Below are 5,898 nucleotides of genomic sequence, written 5' to 3' on the forward strand. Positions count from 1 at the left end.
AAAGGGGCCTTGGAGGCAGATCCACAGATCCCAAAAGTAGCAGGCCAGATAGATAAGGTGGTTAAGAAGGCATATGGAATACTTGCCTTTATCAGTTGAGGCATGTAATACAAGAGCAAGGAGGTTCTGCTTGAACTGTATAAAACACTGATTAGGCTACAGCTGGAGTACTGTGTGCAGTTCTGGTCACCACATTACAGGAAAGATGTGATTGCACTGGAAACGGTGCAGAGGAGATTTACAAGAATGTTGCCTGGACTGGAGAATTTTGGCAATGACCAAAGATTGGAGATGCTGGGTCTGTTTTCTTTGGAACAGAGGAGGCTGAGGGGAAACCTGATTGAGGTGTATAAAATTATGAGGGGCCTGGATAGAGTGGATAGGAAGGATCTGTTTCCCTTGGCAGAGGGGTCAACAATCAGGGGACATAGATTTAAATTAATGGGGGGGAGTTTAGAGGAGATATGAGAGGAAATTTCTTCACCCAGAGGGTAGTGGGGTCTGAAACTCACTGCCTGAAAGGGTGGTAGAGGCAGAAACCCTCACCACATTTAAATAATACTTGGATGTGTACTTAAAGTGCTGTAACCTACAGGGCTACGGACCAAGAGCTGGAAAGTGGGATTAGGCTGGATAGCTCGTGGTTGGTTGGCACGGACATGATGGGCCAAAAAGGACTCCTTCCGTGCTGTAAATTTCTATGATTCTATGATAACAACCCCAGCTTCTCCAGACTATCTACGTAACTAAAGTCCCTCATCCCTGGTATCATTCATAGAATCACAGCTCTTGGTCTGTAGCCTTGTAGGTTACTTCAGGTGCATAGCCAAGTCAATCGTGAGGGATTATGGAGTGTTCTTCTCAAATTCGGCTGTCCTCATAAATTTGTCACCATCCTCTGCCTGCTTCACGATGACATGCAAGCCGTGATTCTTACCAACGGATCCACCTCAGACTACAAGTGCAGACCGGGGTCAAGCAAGGCTGTGTCATTGCACCAATGCTCTTCTCAATCTTCCTTGCTGCAATGCTTCACCTCACCCTTAACAAGCTCCCCGCTGGAGTGGAGTTAATCTACAGGACAAGCGGGAAATTCTTCAACCTCCGACGCCTCCAGTCCAGATCCAAGGTTGCTCCAACCTCTGTCATTGAATTACAATATGCAGATGAGGCTTGCGTTTGTGCACTCTCGGAAGCCGAACTTCAAACCATTGTTGACACCTTCACTGAAGCGTACGAGAGTCTGGGTCTTACATTAAACATCAGTAAGACGAAGGTCCTTTACCAACCTTCCCCTGCCACACAGTACTGCTCTTCGATTATCAAGATCCATGACGAAACTCCCTGCTATCAGCCACTGGGAAAGTTGTCGCTAGACTCCTCAACCGTATTCTCCCGGAGTCACAGTGCGGATTTCGTCCCCTATGGGACACAACGGACATGATCTTTGCAGCGCGACAGCTGCAGGGAGCAAAGCTAGCCCTTCTACATGGCCTTTTTTGACCTTACAAAGGCCTTTGACACTGTCAACCGCGAGGGTCAATGGAGCATCCTCCTCCGTTTTGGATGCCCCCAAAAGTTTGTCAACATCCTTCGCCTGCTCCACGATGACATGCAGGCCGTGATCCTTACCAATGGATTCATTACAGACCCAATCCATGTCCGGACCGGGGTCAAACAGGGCTGTGTCATCGCTCCAACCCTCTTCTCAATCTTTCCTCACTGCCATGTTCCACCTCACAGTCAACAAGCTCCCTGCTGGAGTGGAACTAAATTACAGAACCAGTGGGAAGCTGTTTAACCTTCGCCGCCTCCAGGCCATGTCCAAGATCACCCCAACCTCTGTCGTTGAGCTACAGTACGCGGTCGATGCCTGCATCTGCGCACATTCTGAGGCTGAACTCCAGGATATAGTCGCGTATTTACTGAAGTGTACGGAAGCATGGGCCTTGGGCTAAACATCCGTAAGACAAAAGTCCTCCACCAGCCTGTCCTCGCTGCACAGCACTGCTCCCCCCAAGTCATCAAGATCTACGGCGTGGCCCTTGACAACGTGGACCATTTCCCATACCTCGGGAACCTTTTATCAACAAAAGCAGACATGATGAGGAGATTCAACACCGCCTCCAGTGCGCCAGTGCAGCCTTCGGCCGCCTAAGGAAAAGAGTGTTCGAAGACCAGGCCCTCAAATCTACCATCCAGCTCATGGTCTACAGGGCTGTAGTAATACCCGCCATCCTGTATGGCTCAGAGGCATGGACCATGTACAGTAGACACCTCAAGTCACTGGAGATATATCACCAACGATGTCTCCGCAAGATCCTGTAAATCCCCTGGGAGGACAGGTGCACCAACATCAGCGGCCTTGTCCAAGTTAACATCCCCAGTATTGAAGCACTGATCACACTCGATCAGCTCCGCTGGGCTGGCCACATGGTTCGCATGCCAGACACGAGACTCCCAAAGCAAGTGCTTTATGTGGAGCTCCTTCACGGAAAACAAGCCAAAGGTGGGCAGCGGAAATCTTACAAGGACACCCTCAAAGCCTCCCTGATAAAGTGAGACATCCCCACTGACACCTGGGAGTCCCTGACCAAAGACCGCCCTCAGTGGAGAAAGTGCATCTGGGAGGGCACTGAGCACTTTGAGTCTCAACGCTGAGAGCATGCAGAAATCAAGCACAGGCAGTGGAAAGGGCGTGCAGCAAACCAGTCCCACCCACCCCTTCCCTCAACGACTATCTGTCCCACCTGTGACAGTTCTCATATTGGACTGTTCAGCCACCAAAGAACTCACTTCAGGAGAGGAAGCAAGTCTCCCTCGATTCCGAGGGACTGCCTATGATGATGATGACCTCACACTTCTCCGGATTGAATTCCATTTGCCACTGTTCTGCCTTCCTGACCAGTCTATTGATGTCTTCCTGCAGTCTATAGCTTTCGTCTTCATTATCAACCACACGGCCAATTTTTGTATCATCTGCAAACTAGTTATTCCTAACTCCTTACATTCAAGTCTAAATCATTGATATATGCCACAAAAAGCAAAGGACCTAGTAATGGGCCCTGTGGAAATCCCACTGGAGCAGCCTTTCAGTCACAAAAACACCCATCGACCATTACCCTTTGCTTCCACCCTCTGAGCCAATTTTGGATTCAATTTGCCACTTTGCTTTGGATTCCATGGGCCTTTACTTTTAATATCAGTCTGCCATGTGAGACCTTATCAAAAGCCTTGCTAAAATCCATGTACACTACATCAAACGCACTTCCATCATTGACTCTCCTTGTTACCTTCTTAAAAAATTCAATCAAGTTAGTCAGACACAACCTTCCCTGACAAATCCATGCCGACTGTCCTTGTCTTAATCCGTGTCTTTCTAAATGAAGATTTATCCTTTCCCTCAGAATTTTTCCAATAATTTTCCCACCAGCGAGGTTCGGCTGATTGGCCTGTAATTACTTGGTCTATCCCTTTCTCCCTTTTTTAAACAAAGGTACAACAATAGCAGTCGTCCAGTCCTCCGGCACCACACCTGTAGCCAGGGAGGATTGGAAAATGATGGTCAAAGCCTCTACTATTTCCTCTCTTGCTTCTCTTAACAGCCTGGAATACATTTCATCCGGGCCTGGGGATTTATCTACTTTCAAAGCTGCTAAGTCCCTTAATACTTCCTCTCCCACTATATTTATTTCATCTAATATTTCGCGCTCCTCCTCCCTGATTACAATACCACCATTGCCCCTCTCGTATGTGAAAACAGACACAAAATATTTATTAAGAATCACATCTTCCGCTTCCACACAGAGATTACTTTCATGGCTTTGATTAGGTCTTACTCTTTCTTTAGTTATCCTCTTGCTTTTAATGTATTTATAAAACATATTTAGGTTTTCCTTGATTTTACTTGCCAATATTTTTTCCTGCTCTCTCTTTGCTTTTCTAATTTCCTTTTTAATTTCACCCCTGCACTTTCTCTAATCCTCTAGGGATTCTGCAGTATTTAGCCCTCGGTATCTGTCATAAGCTTCCCTCTTTTTCTTTATCCTACCCTGTATGCTCCTTAATATCCAGAGGTCTCTACGTTTGTTAGTCCCACCCTTTTTATTTAAGGGAACATTCTTGCTCTGAACCCTCATTATCCTCCTTGAATGCCCTCCACTGCTCTGACACTGATTTTCCTTCAAGTAGCTGTTTCCAGTCCACTGTGGCTAAATCACATCTCAGCTTAGCAAAGTTGGCTTTTCCCCAATTGAGAACTTTTATTCCTGGTCTATCTTTGTCCTTTTCCATTAGAATCCTAAATCTAACTGAATTATGATCACTACCACCAAAATGCTCTCCCACTGATACCCCTTCCACCTGCCCAGCTTCATTCCCTAAAACTAAGTCCTCCCTTTCTCCCTAGTGGGAATGTACTTCGACTGTATCTGAACTATTTCCACTTTAAAGGAGCTTTGCCTGCCAATCTTTGATTCCAATTTACCTGGGCCAGATCCATTCTCATCCCACTGAAATTTGCCTTCCTCCAATGAAGTATTTTTACTCCATATTTCTCCCAGTCCTTTTTCATAGCTAATCTAAACCTTATGATACTATGATCACTGTTTCCTAAATGTTCACCTACTGATACTTGCACCACTTGACCCACCTCATTCCCCAGAACCAGATCCAGCAATGCCTCCTCCCTTGATGGACCAGAAAGATACTGATCAATAACCCGCAGGTGCCGCTGTTTTCTGTTTTTTAGTTTGAACTTTGAAGGAATTGTAAATCACACCACCCACATTACAACCCATGAAATATTTTTCTGGCAGAGCTTTTTGGAGAATAACCAACTCAGTAATGTTGATAACGTATATAATTTTAGTCAAACAACAACATTAAGAGGAAGTTGGAAAAATCCAGACATTCAAATATGCACAGAACTGAAACAATGCCAGAGTTCATGTTGAAACCGAAAGGTTACAGAACACGTCAATTGAAGCTCACGTTATTATGTTTGTCTGAGAAGAGCTTTCGTTATTAGCCATTTGACCAGGATCTTTGACTGATCTGTTGGTTTCATCATTAGTTTCACTGATAAAGCGATTATTCATAGGGGGTGCACTGAGAACTCTGATGCCTTGCACAAAGAGTACGCTGCGGTATTGAAACCATACCAGGAACCCGGCAACCCAGATACTGCAGTATGCGAGAATCACTTGATGCTCCTCATTCAGCCCGTTGGGAAGAGCCAACTCCAAGGATGGATTTTACATGTTCGTGTTAGAAAAGCTGGAGCCTCATCTGTTGCCTGGGTGCTGCTCAACAACAACAACAACAACAACTTTTAGTTATATAACGCCTTTAACGTAATAAAACATCCCAAGGCTCTTCACAGCAGTGTTATAAGACAAAACAGATAAATTTGACACCGAGCCACATAAGAAGAAATTATGGCAGATGACCAAAAGCTTGGTTAAAGAGGTAGGTTTTAAGGAGCGTCTTAAAGGAGGAAAGAGAGGCAGAGAGGTTTAGGGAAGGAGTTCCAGAGCTTAAGGCCCAGGCAACTGAAGTCACAGCTACCAATGGTTGAGCAGTTATAATCAGGGATGCTCAAGTGGGCAGAATTTTAGGAGCACAGACAGTGGGGTTGTGAGGCTGAAATTGATTACAGAGATAGGGAGGGACACTGCCATGGAGGGATTTATAAACAAGGATGAGAATTTTGAAATCGAGGCATTGCTTAACATCCATGAACATAGGCCGACGATTGTGCAGACCAATGCTGTTGCCAGTCCCCTACTAAAAGTGGCTCGAGCCTTGTCGCAACAATGGCTTTGAACGGAAAGTACACGCTGAATGGCATCACTTCCATCAAAATGCCCTGAACCAGGACCACCCACTCCCCGCCAG

Source organism: Pristiophorus japonicus, chromosome 1 (genome assembly GCF_044704955.1).
Source record: "Pristiophorus japonicus isolate sPriJap1 chromosome 1, sPriJap1.hap1, whole genome shotgun sequence".
In the NCBI taxonomy this organism is placed as follows: Eukaryota; Metazoa; Chordata; class Chondrichthyes; family Pristiophoridae; genus Pristiophorus; species Pristiophorus japonicus.